The 23,329-nt window shown below is 31.8% G+C and overlaps 2 pseudogenes; both read right to left on the bottom strand.

The window, feature by feature from the left end:
• Window positions 1-9,318: 9,318 nt before the first annotated feature.
• Window positions 9,319-10,256, bottom strand: LOC110644093 (borneol dehydrogenase, mitochondrial-like; annotated as a pseudogene).
• Window positions 10,257-13,400: 3,144 nt separating this feature from the next.
• On the bottom strand, window positions 13,401-14,680 carry LOC110639504 (short chain aldehyde dehydrogenase 1-like; annotated as a pseudogene).
• Between the last annotated feature and the right edge of the window lie 8,649 nt (window positions 14,681-23,329).

Here is a 23,329-nt window from a genome sequence, read left to right as displayed (position 1 = left end):
TGAATCATTGAGTGGTAATAAATACTTCACTCTGTTTATTGATGAATGTGCAAGAATGTATTAGGTGTACTTTATCAAATTCAAAAATGAAGTTTTTTCAATTTTCAAAAAGTTCAAAGCTCTTGTAGAGAATCAAAGTGTCCTGAAAATTAAAATCTTGAGATTTGACAATGGCATCGAATATACATATACCTAATTTGCTAAGTTTTGTAGCATTGCAGGCATAAAACATCAATAAACAACGCCTTATACACCACAGTAGAATGGTGTCTTTGAAAGGAAGAACAGAACTGTAATGGAGATGGCTAGGTGTCTATTATTTGAGAAGAAGATGCCAAATAAATTCTGAGCAGAGGCTATTAATCCTCTATATATTTGCTGAATAGATTACCTATAAAGGCTTTGAAGAACAAAACACCATATGAAGCTTGGAATGGTGTCAAACCCTTGGTGTATCATCTCAAGGTGTTTGGAAGCATATGCCACTATCAAGTGCCTGAACAAAAAAGAAGAATACTTGATAGCAAAATAGAAAAAGGAATTCTCATTGGCTATGGTTCATCAACTAAAGGTTACAAAATTTTTTGCCTTCAAACTAACAAAATTATCCTGAGCAAGAATGTGAAGGTTGATGAGGCAACAACCTGGGATTGGCAAAATTAGAAGAATATGCTATCAGATGTCTCTATTGGTGATCATATTCATGAAGATAACTTTGATGACAAATCAATAAGAGGCACAAGATCCTTGCAGGACATCTATCAAAGTTGCAGCTTGGCAATCTCCAAACCTGCAAGTTACTTTAAAGCAAAGGATTATCAAGAATGGAAAAGAGCAATGCAAGAAGAACTGGAAATGATCAATAAAAATGAAACTTGGCAACTGGTGGAAAGGCCCAAAAATCACAAGAGTCAAATGGGTTTTTAAAACAAAACCCAATCCTAATGGTACAATATGCAAACACAAAGCTAAATTTGTGGTGAAAGGCTATTCTCAATAATATGGTGTCGATTATCAGGAGACCTTTGCTCATGTGGTAAGGTATGATACAATAAGGTTCCTTATCACTCTTGCTGCTCAAAATTCTTGGCAAATTCATCAATTAAATGTCAAATATGCTTTTTTAAATGGATTTCTTGATGAAGAAATATATGCAGAGCAACCAGATGGGTATGTAGCTCCAAGCAAAGAAGATCATGTGTATCTCCTAAAGAAGGCCCTTTATGGCTTGAAACAAGCCCTTAGGGCATGGTACGATAGCGTGGATAGTCATCTACAACAACTTGGCTTCTGCAGAAGCCAAAGTGAAGTGACTTTATATGTGAAATTTAGTAGAGGTCAACTTCTAATAGTCTCTATTTATGTAGATGACATGCTCATAATTGGAAGCCATCTTGAGCTAATTCTAGAGTTCAAGGATGAGATGAAGAAAGTTTTTAAAATGACTGATCTTGGAGTCATGAATTATTTTTTAGGAATGGAAGTGATAAAATCATGTTCAGGTATCTTCATATGTCAAAAGAAGCATGCCATGGATGTGCTAAAAAAATTCAAAATGCAGGACTGTAAACCTATATCTACTCCTATGACGATAAATGAGAAGCTGAGCAAGGATGATGACTCCAAGAAAATAGATGAAAGCTTGTATAGAAATTTAATTGGGAGCCTTCTATATCAAATAGCTAGTAAACCTGACATACTTTTTGCTGTTAGTGTGCTTTTTAGGTTCATGCATTCTCCTAGTGGAAAACATTTTTCAGCTACAAAAAGGGTACTAAGGTACCTTAAGGAAACTACTTCCCATGGGGTTCAATTTTCTAAACCTGCAGAAGGAAGCTTAAAGCTGTTAGACTATTCTGATAGCAATTGGGGAGGTTGTGTTGATGATTCCAGAAGCACCTCAGGGTATTTATTCTCTCTAGGCTCTTCTTTTTTCACTTTGAGCTCAAAGAAATAAGAAACCATAGCACAATCCACAACAGAAGCAGAATACATTGCTGCTGTAGCTACTATAAACCAGGCTATCTGGTTAAGAAAATTGTTGAAAGATTTGGGGCAAGAGCAAGCTGAAGCAACCAAGATCATGTGTGATAATAGTTATGTAGATTCAATCTCAAAGAACCCTATGTTTCATGGCCGAACAAAGCATATCAAAATTAAGTTTCACTTTATTAGAGAAGTTTAACAGTCCAATGAAGTGTTACTTGTTCATTGTTCTTCAGAAGATCAACTTGCTGATATGTTTACCAAACCATTGCCCAAAGAAGGATTTGAAGTTCTAAAGCTAAAGATAGGTGTTTGTCACCAAAATGCCAAGGAGGAGTGTTCAAGTGTTGACATTTCTGGTTCCAAACTTTGAAAAAGTCTTTTCTTGAAGCATGAAAACTAATAGAAAAATCAACAATAGCTATTAGTATCTTTTTGAATTTAAATTAGTTGTAATAGTCCAAAGAATGGGCAACAAATTAGGAAAATTTGTTAGCTTCTTTTGCATAAATAAAACTGTTGGTTGAATAAAATTTTATCATTGTAATTATCAAATCTTTCTTGTTCTTTTCTCTATTGTTCTTACTTTAAAATAAAAAATTCTCTCTGCTATGAACAGTAACAAAACCTTTTAAACCACCATTTGATCCAACATGAATCATCCCACAATTCCAAATCTAAATTCATATAATTAAAAAAAATTCATAATTTAAATCAACCCACAAATTGAAATAAAATTAAAATTTAGATATTTTACTGTTACATAGAGTTACCTCCATATAATTTATCTCATACTAAAAGTGGCCCCATATGGCCTACACCCAAAAAGTCTTAATTTGGTTCAAAAGGAACCATGGCCAAAGAGTTTGAGAAAGGTGCACCAAGGTTAGGCTCAGAATCTTGAAGACATAGGCTATCACTGACAGGTTTTTGCTCCAAGAGTTCATAATTTACAATGGAATGAGACTATTGTCATCCTCCAAATGCCTCAAGACAATGAATAAGGCTTGAGGAGTTTCAACGATTGTATTATGATTATTGGTCGGTCCAGTGGAGGACAAACAATTAATGAAGGCTCTTGCATGAGAATTTCGTGATATGTATAGCCACCCTCGTGGTTTACTGAAGTAGTCCCTAGCTTGTCTCTAATTGTAACCTGGGTCATCTTGGGTAGAGGATTGAAAGACACCATCTGAAAAGTTAACATTTCCCAACTGATCATTTGCGTTCTCAAAGCATTCATCTGGATTGCTAAACGAAGAAGATGGAACATGGGAGGGAGGTGGGAGGCATGTCTTCGTGGTCAAGAAGGCTTCATTACAGGCATTTTTTATGACTGTAATATGGAACTTAGTGTTGAGATGTGATTCAAAGGTTGACCAAGTTTTGGGGCCATGGGTTGTTAGTAGTTTTCGAGAATTATGAGTTTGTTTTGGTCAAATGCATAGTAGATTCTGTTGCTAATAAAATTCTGATGGTGTAGTAGACCTCCAAAAATTTTGTTTTTTTTTAAAGTTTCCATGTAAGCCTATATATAGGCACATCACAATTGTTTTTCATAGTACTCTCTGATATAAGCAATAAAGCATCTACAAACTTTATTTCTATTTCTTCGTGTTATCTCTTTATCATTTTTTCCTCAACAAATTTGGTATCATAGCAAGGTTTGGTCCTTTGGGCAATTGAGTGAAACGTGAGGCTTGGGTCCATTGGGTATTGAGTGAAACACTTTTGGGTACTTGAGGGAAACACGAGAGTGAGTATTATTTTGTTTTTTAAAAGAGCTGTATGAGAATGGCAGCAGTAGCTGGTTTTTCTTCCTCTCAACCACTCATACCAATTTTCAATGGTGAGAAATATGAGTGGTGGAGCATCAAGGTGAAGACATTACTCAGATCGTAGGAGTTATGGGACTTGGTGGAGTATGTTGATAAACTAGAACCCAACGAAGAAGAGGAGGAAAGGCTGAGAGAAACCAAGAAGAGGGATGCCAAAGCCTTGTTCATTCTCCAATAAGCAGTCCATGAGACTATTTTCTTATGGATTGCAGCAACAACCACATTGAAGTAAGCATGGACAATTCTGCAGAAGGAGTTTCAAGGTGATCCAAAGGTCATAGTAGTGAAATTATAATCACTAAGATGTGACTTTGAAACTTTGGTTATGAAGAATGGTGAATCAATTGCTAATTTTTTATCAAGAGCAATGGCAATAGTCAGTCAAATGCGCTCCTACAGTGAGCAAATTTCGGATGAGACAATCATTGCATAAGTGTTGAGAAGCTTGACTCCAAAATTTGACCATGTGGTAGCTGCCATAGAAGAAGCTAAGGATTTGCCAGTTCTTTCCATTGATGAATTGATGGGATCCCTTCAAGCTCACGAGTCAAGAAACAATAGGTCATTAGAAAATAACGAAGATAACGCATTTTAAGTGAAGGAGACAGTCACCAAACATGAAGAAAATGACCGTTTAGTAAGAATAGGTCAAGGAAGAGGAGGATTTCGCGATAGTTGTGGTCATGGTAACGATAGAGGCAGAGGAAGAGGAAGAAATGATGGGCAAAGGCAATCCAATGAACAAAGTAACACAAAGAGTGGCATTCAATGTTATCATTGCAAAGGATACAGACATATAAAGGCTGATTATTGGTACCAAGATCAGAAGATGAATTTTGTAGCGGAGAATGAAGAAGAAAACAAGCTTTTTATGGCTTGTATGGATACTAACCCGAAACTAAGTGATTTGTGGTTTGTAGATAGCGGCTATTCGAACCATATGACGGGCACCAAATCCTTGTTCTAGGAGCTTGATGAGACACCAAGGATAAAAGTGCAGATTGGCAACAATAAGGAGATGCAAGTTGAAGGAAAAGGCACGGTGAAAGTTGACACTAGCCATGGTAAAGTAAAAGTATTGGACAATGTTCAATTTGTACCTAATTTAGAATATAATTTATTAAGTGTTGGACAATTGATCGCTGATGGATATTCCATTTTATTTGAGGACAACTCATGTGTCATTAAAAATAAGAAATTAGGGCAAAGAGTTCATATCAGCTTGACTTAAAACAAGATGTTTATGTTGGATGTTTCTAACATGGAGAATTTTGCTCTTGCTGTAAGTGTAAAGGATAACTCGAAGCTATGGCATTTGAGGTACGGGCATCTCAACATGAAGGGCCTGAAGCTGCTCAGTGACAAAGGTATGGTTCTCGGGTTATCGAAAATTAGCTTTATCGATTTATGTGAAGGGTGCATTTATGGAAAACAAATTAGGAAGTCATTTCTTGTTGGAAAAGCTTGGAGAGCTTCAAAATGTCTAGAATTAATTCATGCTGATTTATGTGGGCTAATGCAAATTGAGTCCTTGGGTGGGAGTTGTTATTTATTACTATTTACTGATGATTACAGTCGCATGAGCTGGGTTTATTTTCTGGAAAACAAGTCATAAACTTTTGGTAAGTTCCAGAAATTTAATGCTATGGTGGAGAACCAGAGTGGCTGTCACATCAAAGTTCTTCGCACAAATAGAGGTGGAGAGTTCGTATCCAAAGAATTTAATTTATTTTGTGAAGAAAATGGCATCCATAGGGAGTTACCAACTCCTTACACTTCGAAGCAAAACGGTGTTATTGAACAAAAAAATCAAACCTTTATGGAGATGGCAAGAAGCATGTTACAAGCAAGGGGACTTTCAAACCAATTTTGGGCAGAAGCTGTAGCAACATCCGTCTATTTATTGAATCTCTCACCAACAAGGGTTGTTATAAATCAAACTCCATATGAAGTTTGGTGTGGAAGGAAACCATCTGTAAGTCATTTACGAGTCTTTGGGTGTGTTGCTTATGCTTTGGTAAATTCTCAAGATCATCAAAAGCTTGATGAAAAATCTAAAAATTGCATTTTTATTGATTATTGTACTCAATCCAAAGCATATAGATTGTGTAACCCTATTAGTGGCAAGATTTCAATTATAAGGGATGTAATATTTGCTGAAAGTGCAAGCTGGGATTGGGGTGAAGAGCAGGTGCGACAAGAGATTCCTATTGAAATTTCTCTAGATGAAAGACAAGAGCCAACTCCTGCAAGTTCACCTACTGGTTCCTCCACAGCGTCACCAAGTTCATCAACTTCAGCAACACCAAGCAGAAACTCATCTGCTGAAAAGTCTTCAAATGAGATACCACTAAGAAAGTATAGATCTTTGGCTGACATATATGCATCTTGTCAATTTGCTCTTATTGTTTCAAACCCTATACATTATGAAGAAGCAGTTGAAAAAGAAGAGTGGCAGAAAGCAATGGTGGAAGAGATGAAAGCTATCGAGAAGAACGGAACATGGGAGATGTTTGACTTACCAGAAGGCAAAAATGCAATTAGCTTGAAATGGGTGTTTAAGACAAAATTTGCTGCAGATGGAAGCATATAGAAGCATAAAGCTCGTCTTGTGGTGAAAGGGTATGCGCAATAACAAAGCATTGATTTCGAAGAAACTTTTTCTCCAGTAGTTCGCTTTGAAATTGTGAGAACTGTTCTAGCACTAGTAACACAACTGCACTGGCCTGTTTATCAATTTGATGTCAAGTCAGCATTCCTCAATGGAGATTTACAAGAAGAGGTTTATGTAGCACTGCCAGAGGGTTTCATAAAGAAGGGAGATGAAACAAAGGTGTACAAGCTGAAAAAGGCATTGTATGGATTGAATCAGGCCCCTCGAGCTTGGTACAACAAGATTGATGGGTATTTTCAGAAAAAATGGCACATGAGAAGTGAGAACGAACCCACCTTGTATGTGAAAAAGGAAGGTAAATATGATTTCATCATTATTTGCCTTTATGTTGATGATATCATTTACACTAGCTCCTCTAACTCTCTAATGGATGAATTTAAGTCTCAAATGATGAATGAATTTGAGATGTCGGATATGGGTTTATTACACTATTTATTAGCCTTGAAGTCCATCAAGCTAAAGATGGAATTTTTATTTCACAAATGAAATACACCAGAGACCTTCTCAGTAAATTTGGCATGCTTATTTACATGCCTGCAGCTACACCCATGAATATTAATGAAAAATTGTGGTATGAAGATGGAGCAGAAATGGCAGATGCTGGAAGGTTTAGAAGCTTGATTGGAGGCCTGATTTATTTAATGCACACTTAACTCGATATTGCATTTCTTGTTGGTGTTATTTCCAAGTTTATACAACAACCTTTAAAGGTTCATTATGGAGTGACAAAGTGGTTCTTGCGTTATATTGCTGGAACTATAGAGTATGGAAAGTATTCTAAAGCTTCCAATTTCATATTATGTGGGTTCATGGATAGCGATTGGGCAAGTTCGTTGGATGATAGACGGAGTATTTCAGCAAATATTTTCACTCTAGGATCAGGAGTGATCACTTGGAGCTCAAAGAAGTAAGCAACAGTGGCATTGTCAACTTTGAAAGCTAAGTACGTTGTAGCAACTTCAACAGCTTGTCAAGCCATCTAGCTAAGGAGAGTGTTAGCTGATCTTTAATAAGAGCAAAAGGGAGCAACGGAGATATCACAAAACAACTATCTCCATGACAAAGAACCCAACATTACATAGCAAAACAAAGCATATCGAACTTCATCACCATTTCATTCGTGACCTCGTTGCAAAGGAGGAGATAACCTTGAAGTATTGTAGCACCAATGAGCAGCTAGCAGACATACTTATGAAGGCTTTATCAAAAGAGAAGTTCTGCTACTTTAGAGGGTTACTTGGTGCGTGCAACTTTGAATAAGGGGGAGTGTTGAGATGTGATTCAAAGGTTGACCAAGTTTTGGGGTCATGAGTTGTTAGTAGTTTCCGAGAATTATGAGTTTGTTTCCATGTAAGCCTATATACAAGCACATCACAATTGTTTTTCATAGTTCTCTCTGATATAAGCAATAAAGCATCTGCAAACTTGATTTCTATTTCTTCGTGTTGTCTCTTTATCATTTTTTCCTCAATACTTAGAATCTCCAATATCAACGGAAATAATTTTATGTAAAAACTCTAAACTAGAGGTGGAAATCAACACTCCTACAACATCCAATCTTGAACGCTTTGAGGTGCAACTATCCAGGGACATGAAGTCACCACAGAAGGAACTTAGCCATATGAAAAAGTCTGGATTCCATAAACTTAGAGGCACACCGTAACATAGTAACCATACAAACCGGTTAGATGGAGTGGATTCAATCTTCCATGGAAGAATTGAAGAGAACCATTCAAAAAGCCAACCATCTTTATCACCAATAAATTTGTCCATATACTCAAAGCTGTGAAAGATTAAGAGAAATAGTAGCGCCGGCCATAGGTATTGTAGAGATTGAAAAATCACCTTGCATTTCGAGGAAGGATTGAATTGAGAGAGCTTGAGAAGGGTGTTTTAAGATGCCAACAGCACTTCTATTAAGCCACTCTTTGTTATCCGAGGGAGGTAGAAATGAGCCTCCTGAAACGTAAGTAGCTTTAGGCATTCCAGGGCAAAGGTCAAACGGGTCTGAGGTGGTGTTCGAAGCTCTGGTGTTTCCATGAGTAGCACCGGTAGCCTTCTCTTCAGGAGGGAAATGACTCTTTCTTCTGGAGTCCTAATAATCTCTGGGGCCAAAATAGTGATTGTACCTTCTAAATTTTCCATGGTACTTGTCATGAGGTTGTTGGTATTTGTCTATAAAATTGTGGGGTTTGAAATCTCTTGAATCCATTGCTCTTGAACCATAATCATTTGCTGTTCTTATTCTGCTTTGCTGGGAATGATGCATAGCTCCTTTTCTTCTATCTTCATTAAAGTGCCGAGAGCTTCTATGATTACTGAGGGAGCTAGAACAGTGAGATTTAGAATGCAGGGTAAGTGAAGCTCTAAGCTTAGAAGAACCTATCCAGAAATTATTGAGGAACTTTAGGATAGCTTTCTCGAACCTTGAATTAAGGATTTTAACAAATCCAAAACGCCTACGTCTCTTGTTAAGTTTGGAAGGTAAGAAGATATTAAAAAATCTTCCATTCGCGAGAGAGTGGACTAGAAGTATTTGGCATTACAGTCATCGGGAAAATTCTCCAAGTATATGGAGATAGGAGAGGATTTGGGAGAGAGAAGGAGAGGAGGGAGGGAACTAGGGCTGGCCATCTTTAGTTGATTAAGCCAAGTTTGAGTTCTTGAATTAGCCATAGCATTAATTTGAGAGCACTACAATATTTGGTGACTTTTTAACAAAAGTTATCAGATTCTAAACATAGAAATTTATTATAAAAAAAAAACTAAAAAAAAAATCCATTTCTGGGATTATAAAGCAAAAAAGTTCTCGTGTGTGACTTAAGCAGGTGACCTTGCCAAGGTGCAAGCTCCATCGACAAAAAGATTCAAGCCACTAACATATTTGGAGCCATCACTTGTGAGGTATAAAGCAGCCTCAGCCACATCATTTGCATCTAAGATGAACCCTTTCAGATTTGCAATTGCACAACCATAATCCTGCACTAGCTTCTCATCCAGACCCAGTGTTGTCGTAGTCAAAGGGGTGGGTACAGCACCAGAAGAAATGCAATTAACTCTTACACCGTACTGCCCCAATTCTACAGCTAAGTTCTTTGTTAGCCCAACAATTGCATGCTCTGATGCTTTGTAAGGATGTGCTGCTCCACACATCTCTATATTAGCACTTGAGGTAAAGAGAATATAACCTTTTCTTTCAGGGATCATTACTCTGGTAGCGTGTTTGGCTCCCAAGTCACCACTTAACACATTTACCTCTAAAACCCGCTGGAAATCTTCACGTTCTATTGATGATATTCTTAGATCAGGCTTTCCAGAGATACCCGCGTTGTTGAACATTATGTCAAGCTTTCCATGCATTGAAACGGTTGTATTCACTGCACTTTCCACATCTGACTCACAGGATACTGGTTGTCCTGTTTGTGACCTTATTTTCTCAGCTACCGAAAGACCCAATTCGGATTGGACATCTGCAATCGCAACCTAGGCTCCATGCTTGGCAAACAGTCTTGCATTGCTCTCGCCAATGCCACTGGCTCCTCCTGTTATCAAGGCCACCTTGCCCTGCAACCTACATTAGAAATAATGAAAGATACCAATGAGCTTTAGTTAATGACTGGATCAAGTTCGAATCCCAGAAGCTGAAGTCTTATCAATCAAAGAAAAAGGAATGATGAAGAAAGTCTGAAGGGTGGAGATTTGAAATGGTTTGCGTACCTCTTGGCAAAAGAATCAGCTAGCAGAGAAGAGGCTTCCATGATCTCTTGACTTAATCAGCTTGGAAGATAAGAATGATTAACTATGGGAGACTCTTATTTTCAGGTATTCATATCTGATTCTGATGGAAGACGGTATCACAGATATGTTAATTAATAATCTTTAAGTGAGCTTTTAAACAAATGGATTTCTTGCTGGCATTTCATGTAATCAATTAATTTATAGCAGAACCAGATCCATATACAATATCACATGCTGCATGCGCTCAATGGAATAGTTACAAAAACAAAGTGTGGAAATGAAGAAAATTATAAACAAATACATTGGAGAGATGATACGTGGAAGCTTATGTTTTGAGTCAAGAAAATTGAGCTACCTTGGGAGTTCTTTTTTGACCCTATTAATTATTCTTTCTCATTTTACCCTTCAAAGATTTAAAAATCTTTGTTAAGGCACTACAATATAGAAGGTCTATAGCAGCATTTACAAACCCTATGTTGTCCCATCTTAGTTTAAAACAAGGTGTTTGTATTAAATATAAAATTTGAATAAATTTTCTCGATAACTTTGAATTAGAGTTAGAAGTGGTTATTTTTCCTACACCCTAGCCAAAAATGTGAAAGCATGCATTAAGTTTTATCTCACATCTCACTTGATCTATAAATGATACTTTTTAACAATAACAATTTATAATTGCTATTAAATTCAAATTGGCTGAGGGTCCTCCAGCTCTCACAACATCAAATTGGTTGATATTTTTTTCCTTATGGTTTTGTTTGAAATAAATCATTTGTAAGAAAAAAAATTTAATTAAATTCTCCTACATATATTTATACTTGATTTCTATTTTTTTGAAAATGATTTTTTTAAATTAAAAATACTTAAATTCTTTTATTCAAATTAGGAAGTGTTGATTTTGTTGATCTATACCCTGCTTCATGAATTTGATCTAAGTTTCTGATTCTTTTTGTCACTATACTTATATATTGAAGCCGTATCAAAATAAATTTAGACTCTGTTTATTTCACGAAAAATAATTTGTATATAAAAAATATTTTTTTTTATTTTCTAAAAAAACATTTTTCATGAAAATATATTTTCTTGTTTGGTTATAATGTTAAACTAATAGTATGTATTTATTTTATGTATATACAAATATTTTCATATTTTAATAAAATTATTAAAATTTAAAAAATAAAAAATGACTTTTTTTTTAAAAGATGAAAGTCATTTTCTTTAAAGATGGTTTAGTTTTTCTTTAATCAAGAAAATATTTTTTGTTTATCCATTTTCTTGAGTGCCTCAAACATTAGAAAATACAAAAAATATTTTTCAAGAAAATATTTTTCATTATGAAGCTATATCAAAGCAATTTGATTTTAGCTAATGGCACAACTCTCTCGCTTGGTATAGCTTCTGTAGCAATTTGCAGGTAGGTTAAAATTAAAAAAAAAAAAATTGAAGATCACAACAACTGTAACCAGCAATTTGGATTTTGAGAATGGTAGTATTGAATAGTTATAGCCAGGCCATGATTGCACCAATAATTTTAATGCATCACAAGTGTTTTATGTAGCAGAAGAGTACTTTTATTACACCAAATTTGTCTTGAAAGAATTTGGATGGAACCAAATCTGTAAGAAAAGATATGAAATTCATTTCATAGCTATTAGTTTAAATAATCAGATTTAACTGCTGTGCAGGTGAGTACATATATTAGGAGGATTCACCGATATTCCTGCATTCTGGAGACAGATTCAAGACCACAACCATTATTTGAAAATTTATGTCCAGATGAACTTGAGTTACTTAATTCTACTATGGGGATTAATGTGGCCATGAATTTATTATTTGTTGGATTGATAATTTGTTGAATTTAGATAACTGTGGATAATATGGAATATAAGTATCAATTGGCAGTAAAAACTATTGTAATTAATAAAAATTGGTGCTATATTACAATAAATTTCTTGCTTTTTATCATGAAAAACTATTATTTTTAATAAAAACCAATTGTCTTATTAATTGAATAATTGTTGCAATAGGTATGTTCAATTGTAACCACGTACAAATAAATCATTGGCTTTTAATGCGAATATATCGCTGCTCCAGTATTGAGAAACCGTTGCCTTTTGCTCAATTGAAACGTTACCTTGTTTCAAGTAAGTCGCTGTCATAGAATTGGTTAAAATTGCTGCCTTATACCTATTTAAGGCAGCAATTTTTGTCTATTGCGAAAATATAATCAAATTGTTGTTCTATGCTACGGCAACTTAGAGACGTGATTCTCAAATCGCTGTAGTTGACTTATAGCTACAATTTAAGTATATATGATACTAGTTTTCAACTGCTGCCTTAGATACATTATGTAGTAATGAGAGCAAAGGTCTGGCATCTCAATCTCACTTTAGTCTTTGGAGAGGCCGGCTACTAGAGGATTGATGTTAGTTTCCTTGAGTTACTCTTCACCACCATCTCTAGAGCCCATTACCCATACAATAGAGGATGCCGTCCAAACAAAAACAAGCAAGTTGTCGAAAATTGCTCTTTTAAATGCCACAGAACTTGCAATAAAGCCCAAAACTCAAGTTATTTACAACTTGTCTCGGAAGTGGGGAGAATGGAATCCACTTTTAGGCAAGAGAGAAGTCTCCCTTGCCTATGAGGGGCAGAAGGAGCTGGCAGAAGAGAGAGTAGAAACCCTAGAGCTTAAAAGGAGATAGAGAGAAAACTCTCCTTATAAAAGTTAGAGAGAGAGAGGTCACTTACAATTATTCTAGAATAAATATTTAAAATACAACCATTACAATCGGTATCTTAATATTATTATAATAATCAATTTTTTTAAAAAAATTAAAAGTTAGAGGTGTTTCGAAAATTAATTTACATTAAAAAGATAAGGGTCGGGATTAGTTTCCAATTTATAATAACAAATTTTGGCTTTGAATCTTGGAAGTTGGAAGTGAAGAGTCAAGTGTGTGAGCGAGTACAGTTTATGATAGAGACAGGCTTGGGCTCTGATAAGTCTTGATTAAGCCATGTTTGAGTTCTTGAATTAGCCATAACATTAATTTGAGAGCACTAGCTACAACATTATTTGCTGACTTTTTAACCAAAGTTCTCATATTCTAAACATAGAAATTTATTTTTTTAAAAGAAAAACTAAAAATAACAACTTTCTGGGATTAAAATGCCGGTATCTTTGCCAAGGTGGAACCTCCTTCGACCAAAAGATTCAAGCCACTAACAAATATGGAGTCATCACTTGCGAGGTATAAAGCAGCCTCAGCCACATCATTTGCATCTAAGGTGGCCCCTTTCAGATTTGAAATTGCACAACTATAATCCTGCACTTGCTTAGAATTCATGCGGGTTTTAGAGGCAAATTTGTTAGGTGGAGCCTTGGGAGCCAAACACGCTGCCAGAGTAATGATCCCTGAAAAGAAAGGTTGCATTCTGTTCTCCGCAAGTGTTGCTTCAGAGATGTGCAGTGCGTCATATCCTTACAAAGCATCAAAGAATGCAATTGTTGGGCTTACCAAGAACTTGGCTGTAGAATTGGGGCCATATGGTATAAGAGTTAACTGCATTTCGCCTGGTGCTGTACCCACACAGCATCAAAGAATGCAATTGTTGGGCTTACCAAGAACTTGGCTGTAGAATTGGGGCAATGTGGTATAAGAGTTAACTGCATTTCGCCTGGTGCTGTACCCACCCCTTTAACTAAGGGGGTGGGTACAGCACCAGGCGAAATGCAGTTAACTCTTATACCATATTGCCCCAATTCTACAGCCAAGTTCTTGTTAAGCCCAACAATTGCATTCTTTGATGCTTTGTAAGGATATGACGCGCTGCACATCTCTGAAATGCAACCTTTCTTTTCAGGGATCATTACTCTGGCAGCGTGTTTGGCTCCCGACGCTCCACCTAACAAATTTGCCTCTAAAACCCGCATGAATTCTTCACGTTCTAAGGATGATATTCTTAGATCAGGCTTGCCAGAGATCCCCGCATTGTTGAACATTATGCCAAGATTTCCATGCATTGAAACGGTTGCATTCACTGCGTTTTCCACATCTGATTCATTGGCAACATTGCAATGTACGTAGGAAACTGGTTGTCCTGTTTCTGACCTTATTTTCTCAGCTATTGAGAGACCCAATTCGGATTGGACATCTGCAATCACAACCTTGGCTCCATGCCTGGCAAACAGTCTCAGTGCTCTCGCCAATGCCACTGGCTCCTCCTGTTATCAAGGCTACCTTGCCCTGCAACCTACATTAGAAATAATGAAAGATACCAAAGAGCTTTAGTTAATAACGACTGGATCAAGTTAGAATCCCAGCAGATGAAGTCTTATCAACCAAAGAAAAACAAATGATGAATAACGTCTGAAGGGTGAAGATTTGAAATGGTTTGCGTACCTCTTGGCAATAGGACCAGCCAGCAGAGAAGAGGCTACCATGATCCCTTGACTTAATCAGCTTGGAAGATAAGAATGATTAATTATGGGAGACTCCACAAGTATTTTCAGGTATTTATAGCTGATTCTGATGGAAGACGGTATCACAGATATGTTAATTGATCAATAGGTAAGCTTTTAAATAATCATGGATTTCTTGCTGGCATCATTTCAGGTAATCAATTAATTTATAGCAGAATCAGATCCATAGAAAAAGGAACATGCTGCATGCGCTAATAAGAATAGTTACAAAAATGTGTGGAAATGAAGAAAATTAGAATATATATACTTCAAGATCCTTTTGAGTCAAAAAAATTGAGCTACCTTGGGAGTTCTTTTTTGACCCTATTAATCATTCTTCTGACTTTATCAAATTTGCTTCTAGAGTTTGATCTTAATTAAGAAATATGTTTTTTATAAAAATTACTTGTAAAAATCACCTTATCCAAACTATAACTCGATTGATTATTATAATATTCAAATTGTGTTATTAAAATTTTATTTTATTTTTATCCATAACTCAATTGATAATTATCCAAATTTGTTGAATTTGATTAAAATTTTATTTTATTTTTATCCTTCCCAAACCATATTATAACTATTTACACCTATTTCAATAAAGTCCAGTTTGACTAATACCCAAAAATATCAAATCCATTACTATTTTTATCCGAAATTTTTAAAATAAAATTTTTCGAAAATTTTGAAAACTAACATTTTCTAATTCATTAAATGATAAGTTGAAATTTTTTCTTTTTAAAATTTTCAAATATCTTTAAAAAAATTCCTTTCATTTTAAACAATAAAAATTTTATTTTAAAAAACTTTACTTTTAAAAATATTTTATTTTATTTTATTTTATTTTATCTCCTTTATGATTTTCATATTAAAATTTTAAGCCTCTATCAAATTTCTAACTCATCATAGATAAAAAGAATGATAAAAACTATATTATATGCATGTAAAATCTACTTTTTAATATACATTAATCAAATTTAAAAAAAAATTGAGTTGAATTATTTTAATTTGTGCTAGTCTGTTCATACATAATTTAATTTACGATATGTTAATATATCCTTGAGAAAAGGGATTTTAATTTAATTTTAGTGTGAATAGTTTGAATGAAATTAAATTATTATTATTATTATTATTCAAAAATGTGGTTGAGAATTTATTTAAATTAAATTTTTTTCAAATGACACTTTTTTAAATTTATTAAATTTAGTTTATTATGTTACTTTGAGTTGCTATGGTCTGTTTTTTTTTCTAAACTGGATATACAGGACAGATCTAATAATCGAATTTTAGTTGGATAATGCATATTAAAATTTTTTATTGATATTGTTATTAATAAAATTTTACTTAAAAAAAAAATAGCGTTAGTGTGAACAGCCAATTTAGCTAGCGGATGGGCCACCATTTTACATGGTACTCTGGACTCCTGTATAATTTACCTTACTCTCAACCCCAAGGGTGATAGAAGCCAGACACCTCAATGCCCAAGAACATTCCTTCAAAGCATGCAATTCAAAACCGCACTCACAGGCAATAACGACCACATTCTACAGGAATTTCAATTCCTCGTTTAGACAGCACTGTGGCACATGGTAGAATGGCAGCAATGGCAGATTTAGGGGTGGTAAGCAGGGGCCACTGTCCCCCTAACCTAAAAATATTCTCAAAAGACTACAGTTCTTCGTATTGTCCCCTCAAATGTTACCCCCTAATTGGATTAGTGCTCCCTCAATCTAGAATAAAATTTTAATTTTTAATATTTAAGTTTAATTTTTATTTCATGATTCAAATTCACAATTAAATAACCATTTCAGTCCATCAAAATTGATAATTTCTTTATACTTATTTATTTTCATTCTTTTTCATAATTAAAAATAATAATTTCTTTTTATGGGTATTTATTAAGTTCTGATATGGTATAGATGGATGGAAAATTTAATGAAATTGTTTTATTAATTTTTAAATACTGTTTTATTATTTTTGTAACTACATGCATGCGTAAATCAAGAATTTATAAAACTTTCTATAAAATTTTAAATTACTTGTAATTATGTATATATTTAAACTGTGAACTAATAAAATTTTTAATAAAATTAAAAAATTTAATATTATGAGTAAAAATAAAGTTATTGATATATATTTTATGAAAAGGGTTCTTAAAATTTAAGAAACTATTATATTTTATCTATAATAGAAAGTGATTACTATTTTTTTAAAGAGGAAAAAAATTACAAAATCTTCACCTCCCTAAAATTAATTTTTGATTCCCTACTGAATGGCAAAATATAATCTCCAATATTAGTTAGAAGATTCAACTTCTAGAATCATTTCCAAAACCCGTCCACATTTAAGTGAGAAGCAGATGTTGAATTAGCATGAAGGCGAAACGGAGCCACCTATATCTTGATCCGACTCTACAAACGCCAAAGAATATAAATAAATGAGACCCTTACTTTATATTAAGAATCTATTTAGTTTGATATTAAATATAGCGGATAGCCAATAATTGATAGTTATTTTTATTAGTTGATGGCTTATAGTTAATATTAACTGATTTTGTTTAGGGTTTAATAAAATTTTGTCTGATTATTGTTTATAGTATGTAAAATGATTAATAAAGACACACACATATATATATATATATATATATATATATATATATATATATATATATATATATATATATGTGTGTGTGTGTGTGTGTGTGTGTGTGTGTGTGTGTGTTGAGAGAAGGGTATTGATCTTTTTTATCTTAAAACGGCAATAACTAATAAAGCATAACTCTAATTTCATAAGTCTTTGAACTATGACAATTTATGGTGTATTAGTTGAATAACAGTTGTTTAGTACTTTTATCAAATAGGTTTAAAGTAGCTATTCGGTATGAAACCTCCATTAATTACCTCAAATCTCTAATTCAAACACCTTCTAATACTTAAATAAGATTTTTTTTTTTTTTCACATTTATAAATTTAATCTAAAAATTCACTATTCTAATGATCATGAATTTTATATATATCCCTTCATGATCTTGCAAATAAATAGCTAAGATAAAATTACGATTAAAGATAACCAAATAATTTAATGTATATGTTGATCTATAATATATATAAAACATACATTGAAAAAAAGAAAAGTATGAATGGTAATCTTACTTTTCTAATTGATGATGATTTACCATTTGCAATTCAAGATTTGCTTTTGGCAGTTGAGGGGGTTAAGTCTTTTCACCCAAAGATTGTTCACAGGCCAGTTGTGGTTTGGCAATCTCCAGTCCTCCACTTAGCCTTCAAATGGAATGTTGATAGTTCCGCAAGAGGTTCTCCAGGGCCTGCAGGTATTGGTGGTGTGCTTCTCGATCCTCAAGGGTGTATCATCCTAGTTTTTTCTTGTCCTGTAAGAACAACTGATTCTAATAATTCAGCTGAGTTTCTTATCTTCCAAAAAATTATACTTTAGTGCTTTTTTGTGATTTTATCAGGCGCTTTAATTTTATTTTTAATAATTAAATAATCAAATTACTAATTTTTTTAATTCTATTAAATCTCAAATTCTAGTAAAGAGTAAATACGCCGTCAAGAAGCTTAACTTAGTTTAATTTAATGATAGAAGGCATATCACTCACCTAATAAAATCAAGTTCGAATCCTCATTCTCTCAATTTCTCTATGTATCACTTACCACAAATACTAAACAAATTAAATTAATTAAAACTAGTAAATAAGCTCAATTTGCTCCCTATACTTTTTAGAGATGTCCAATTTAGTCCATTTTTAACTTTTAATTCAATTTAGCTCTTCTACTTTTAGTTTAAGTTTAAATTAGCCCAATGTGCAACTCATTCATCACTTGGTGCATGAGTTTTGGTTTAAGTTCAAATTAGCTCAATTGATATACACGTGCCATTATTTTTTAATATTTTATTATTTATTATTTTTTTAATATTAAAATATTATTTTTATTTTTTATAATTAATTATATTAAATAATAAAAATAATATTATTTAATATTAATAATTAAAATGAAAGTATAAAAAAATATTATTTTTATATTTTCATTAATAAATAAAAAATAAAATAATTAAATTGAAAAATAATAAAAATATTTTTATTTTCATATAATTAATTAAAATAAAAAATTATGATTATAATTAATTTTAATTATTTAAAATAAAAAATATTATTTTTCCATATTATTAATTAATAGTAAAAAGTTAAATATAAAAAATTAACTAATTATAATTATTTAATTAACATTAAAAAATGATTAACTAAGTAATTAATATTAAAAATATTAAGGAAAAAAGCAACCCACCCATCAAGTGATGAGTGAGTTGTACATTGGGCCAATTTGAATTCAAACCAAAAGTAGAAGGGCTAAATTGGAATAAAAGTTGAAAATGGACTAAGTTGGACATTTCTAAAAAATACAGAGGACAAATTGAGCTTATTTCTTTTAAAAAATAGCGTATATATCAATTGGGCTAATTTAAACTTAAACTAAAAGTAAAAGGACTAAATTGGATTAAAAGTTAAAAATGAACTAAATTAGACATCTCTAAAAAGTATAGGGAGTAAATTGATCTTACTTCCATTAAAACTATAATCTCCTAAGCAGCTGACTTTGTGAAGGTGCAAGCTTCATCCACCAAAAGATTCACCACAGAAGTACAAACCATAGTTAGAGAATAATCTTTAGGATCTCTCTATGTATAAATGAAGTTTGAAATAAATTAGTATTGAATTTAATATTATATTAGCATTAATATTTTTATTTGGAAAATAAATTTAACTTTATTCTTATATTAAATTCACATTTAGTACGTTAAGTGAACTCTTTATTTCCTTTCACATTCAATTCTAGTTCTCTAAATCAGCAACTTCCAAAGTATAACTCCTATATTTTTGTTTTTCTTTTTTATTATTTTGAAGGAAGTTTTAATAACGATTAATTTCTTTTTTATTTTCATTTGGCTTAACTTATAAAAATCAGCTAATACTTATGAACTAATTTAAACTTATGCGTATTTAAATTTTTAACTAGTTACGTGTTTGGTTAAAATATTTATAAATGACTGATAAATAGTTAATATGTTTGATAACAAATAGTTTTAATTACATTTACTATTAAAATGACTAAAAAGATATTAAATGAGATTTATGATAAAATTTAAATAATTAAATAAGAATAATATAATAAAATATTTAATCAAACTAACTTATAAGCATCAAAATAAAAAGTTAGGTCTATCAGCTTATTTTTTTTTAACTTATAGACCTAAAAATTATTATAAATAAATAGATCAACTTATTATTAGAGTTAATTAATTAGCTTATAAGTTAAGACAAATACCTTCTATGATAATTAAAAATGAGATTTTAGTTGTTACAAGTTAGTTTCCATTAATATTTTATCTTTTTAAAAAGTTATAATTAAATTCAAGTTTCTATCACAATTACTTTTATTAAGTTTTAATATATTTTTTTTATTTTAAGCTTGCAAAACAAATATTTTTAAATTTTATATTTTTATTATTGATGAATTATTTATTAATAATAATAATAATAATAATAATAATCTGCATAATGAACGTAAATGTAGGGATAAACAACTGGTAATAATTTAATTTTATATTTAAATTTAATTTTATATTTAAATTTAATTGATTATTCTCATTCCTATGAGTATATTGTAAGAGTTTAATTTTATCCAATAAATATTCTTCTTTTAATATTAATGAAAAAGAAAATTTATAATAAACCAGCCACATGATAAAGTTCATTTGTATCTTATAAATGTAAAACAAGTAATGAAATATAATCCAAATTAATAATAGCGAGAGCCGAACTTCATAATTCTTAGTCTCTAGCCCTCAATTTAGACTAATTATTACTATTAGATTGAGCTAAGCTTGCTCTGTTGCGGTTTCCGAAATATCCAAGCAGAAGAAAAAACATTTGCTGCATTTCGATTTCCAAATTTCTGTTTTTTTTTTTTTCTTTAGATTTGGCTTTGTGGGGCAAATCCCTTATTTCTTCAAGTTATTTCTATCTTTTTTCCTTTTTTTTAAAAAATAAATAATAGGCTCTTTTCACAATGATCTAATTTTTGGTGTTTGAGTTCCATCAAAAGATTCACTGATTCTTAGTTGAGAGGCATTTATTTTGTTAGTGTTTAATAGGGTTAATGTTTGTCTCCATCTTATATGATGTATTTATTTTTGTTTTTATTTTGCTTGTGCAGTTTGTGATGCAATTGTTTTATATATGTTGATTTTCTTTTATTAAAACTTGATAGTGTGTCATGTTCCTTTATTAAAATTAATTATTTATTTCTTTTGTTCGTCATATGTAACAAGTTCATGGATAATCAAGTGAAATATGAAAGATGAAAAGAGTTTTTCAGCCACTTTGAATATTTATTTATCTTCTAATTTATTTTCATACAATTTTATTTAAGATTAATAAAATTTATTGTCCTTTATTAATTATGACAATTTAATTTATATCTGATCTTCAAGAGAGAGGTCATATTCTCCTTATATTATTTGTATTTATTTATTTTGATAAATGAAATCCTATTTGTTTCTTGAAATAAAAAAATTATATAAGCTGTTTTGGTTTCACTCCTAACCTTTTAAGTGGTTATTTTTTTTTATAACTAATTTTGTTTGAGACTTAAACTCAAGAACTTACAATTAAGTTTGTTAATTTTTAAATGTATATTTTAGTAATAGTTAATTGATAAAAAAAATACTTTTACAGCCTAAAATTTAATTTAATTGATTTTTTTTATTTATTTTTTTTAAATATAATAAGTGAAAGAATTATTGACTTAAAAAATTATTTTAAAATATATATATATATTCTAAAGAACACCCCAGTGTTCTATGTAACTAGGGTTATTGAAAGTCAAATTAGAATGTTAAACCTTCATCAATAGACGCCTATAAAGATATAATGACCAGTTAACCTTTATCAATTGACGTCTATCAGGATATAATTGACTAGTTGACTACAGCGACTTACGTTTTAAAGCCTTTTTTTTTTTTTTGGAAATTTAAAATTACAATTGATTTAAGTAGATTTTTTTTATTTATTGAAATTTAAATTTTTGCTGTTACAATTTAGAAATTACAATTGATTTTAAATAATTAGGTTTTTTTAATTGGAAAATTACAATTAATTACAAATTTAAATTTTTTTATTTAGTCATTTTAAAATTTATTATTTTTATAATTATTTTATTAAATTTCCAGTGAATAAATAAATAAATTATATTTTTTAATAACTTATAAAATTTCATAACAAATAGATAAAAAATTTAAAATCGAGATTTGCTCCTTATAACTTTGTATATTTTGAAATAGAGGAATATCAACTTATTGGCATTGGCATTGGCATTTGAAGAAAAATATGAAGACCCAACACATAGATTCAATTATATGGATCACAACCCATATTCATACGCAATATCCTAAGATCTTCACCATATTTATTTTACTAGTCTATTATATAATCACATGAATAATATGAACTATATATATTAGTTAACAGTCTAGATATATACCTTATTTACAGAATAATTAATGTTCCACAAATGAATTAAGCGAGAGTCTTTTAAGGATGCCAAGAAAAAGACACTACATCATCCTCATTACGCACATTCACACTTCTATATGTGATTTTCTTCTTTTTCTTCTATCTATAATGAAGACAAAAACTTGGCTATTTATAAAGTCATGGCACCGTTTGGCCAACGGTCGCATCACTTCATATATATAACTATTAAGAAAAATTGCATATCTTTATGTAGTTACATCTTTTGGCAATTGTTCTTGGTACTGATTTTAAGTTTAATCGATCCGGGTTGATCCACATGGGTAACTAAAACCATATTTTTAACATCTCTTACTCATACATGATGAGTCAACTCTCATTTTAAATTCTACAATTTCATACTTTACAAATATACCGTATGACCAGTGTATACTTCTATAGCTTGTTTGTTGTATACCTATTAGGATAATATAGCATCTGGACATAATGGAGCTTAGAGTGGATGTAGTATGCAACACTCTAGATCATTTATCACATTTAAATCTCTTTCGATCTCATTCATATATCTTGAGTTCATAATTATGTCTTTATCTCAAAGATAAATATAATTGATCGGCCTCTGAACCCAAACCAATGTGACAATTCTAATGATCTTTCTCTTTTCACAATACTCTCAACCTTCATTTAACTTACTTTTCTAGGAATACCCCTCCAGATCAAATCTTTCATAGTCCTTTGGCAACACCTTAAGATTACAAATATTAAACTAAGTCTCAAACAACTGATTAGAGTCATGAGGATACTAGGTAAAGATTATAATCTTTACAGTATCACATAATATCAAGTAAAGATCGCACTTGTATTCTCCTTGATAGACACAAATCGCATATTTGGTATGAATCACATGCTATGATATTTGCTCCTTTCCCATAGAGGTATGTCTTTATTAAATACCATACAGATGATAGTTCAAACACCCCAATGTCTTACTTTGAGTTCACTTATCTACTCTTTTCACATCAAAACTCACATCTTGCATTAAGATAGATAATGTGACTTAAATCACATATGGTCAATGC

This window comes from Hevea brasiliensis, chromosome 3 (genome assembly GCF_030052815.1).
Source record: "Hevea brasiliensis isolate MT/VB/25A 57/8 chromosome 3, ASM3005281v1, whole genome shotgun sequence".
Lineage (NCBI taxonomy): Eukaryota > Viridiplantae > Streptophyta > Magnoliopsida > Malpighiales > Euphorbiaceae > Hevea > Hevea brasiliensis.
This window is presented reverse-complemented; position numbering and strand designations above follow the sequence as displayed.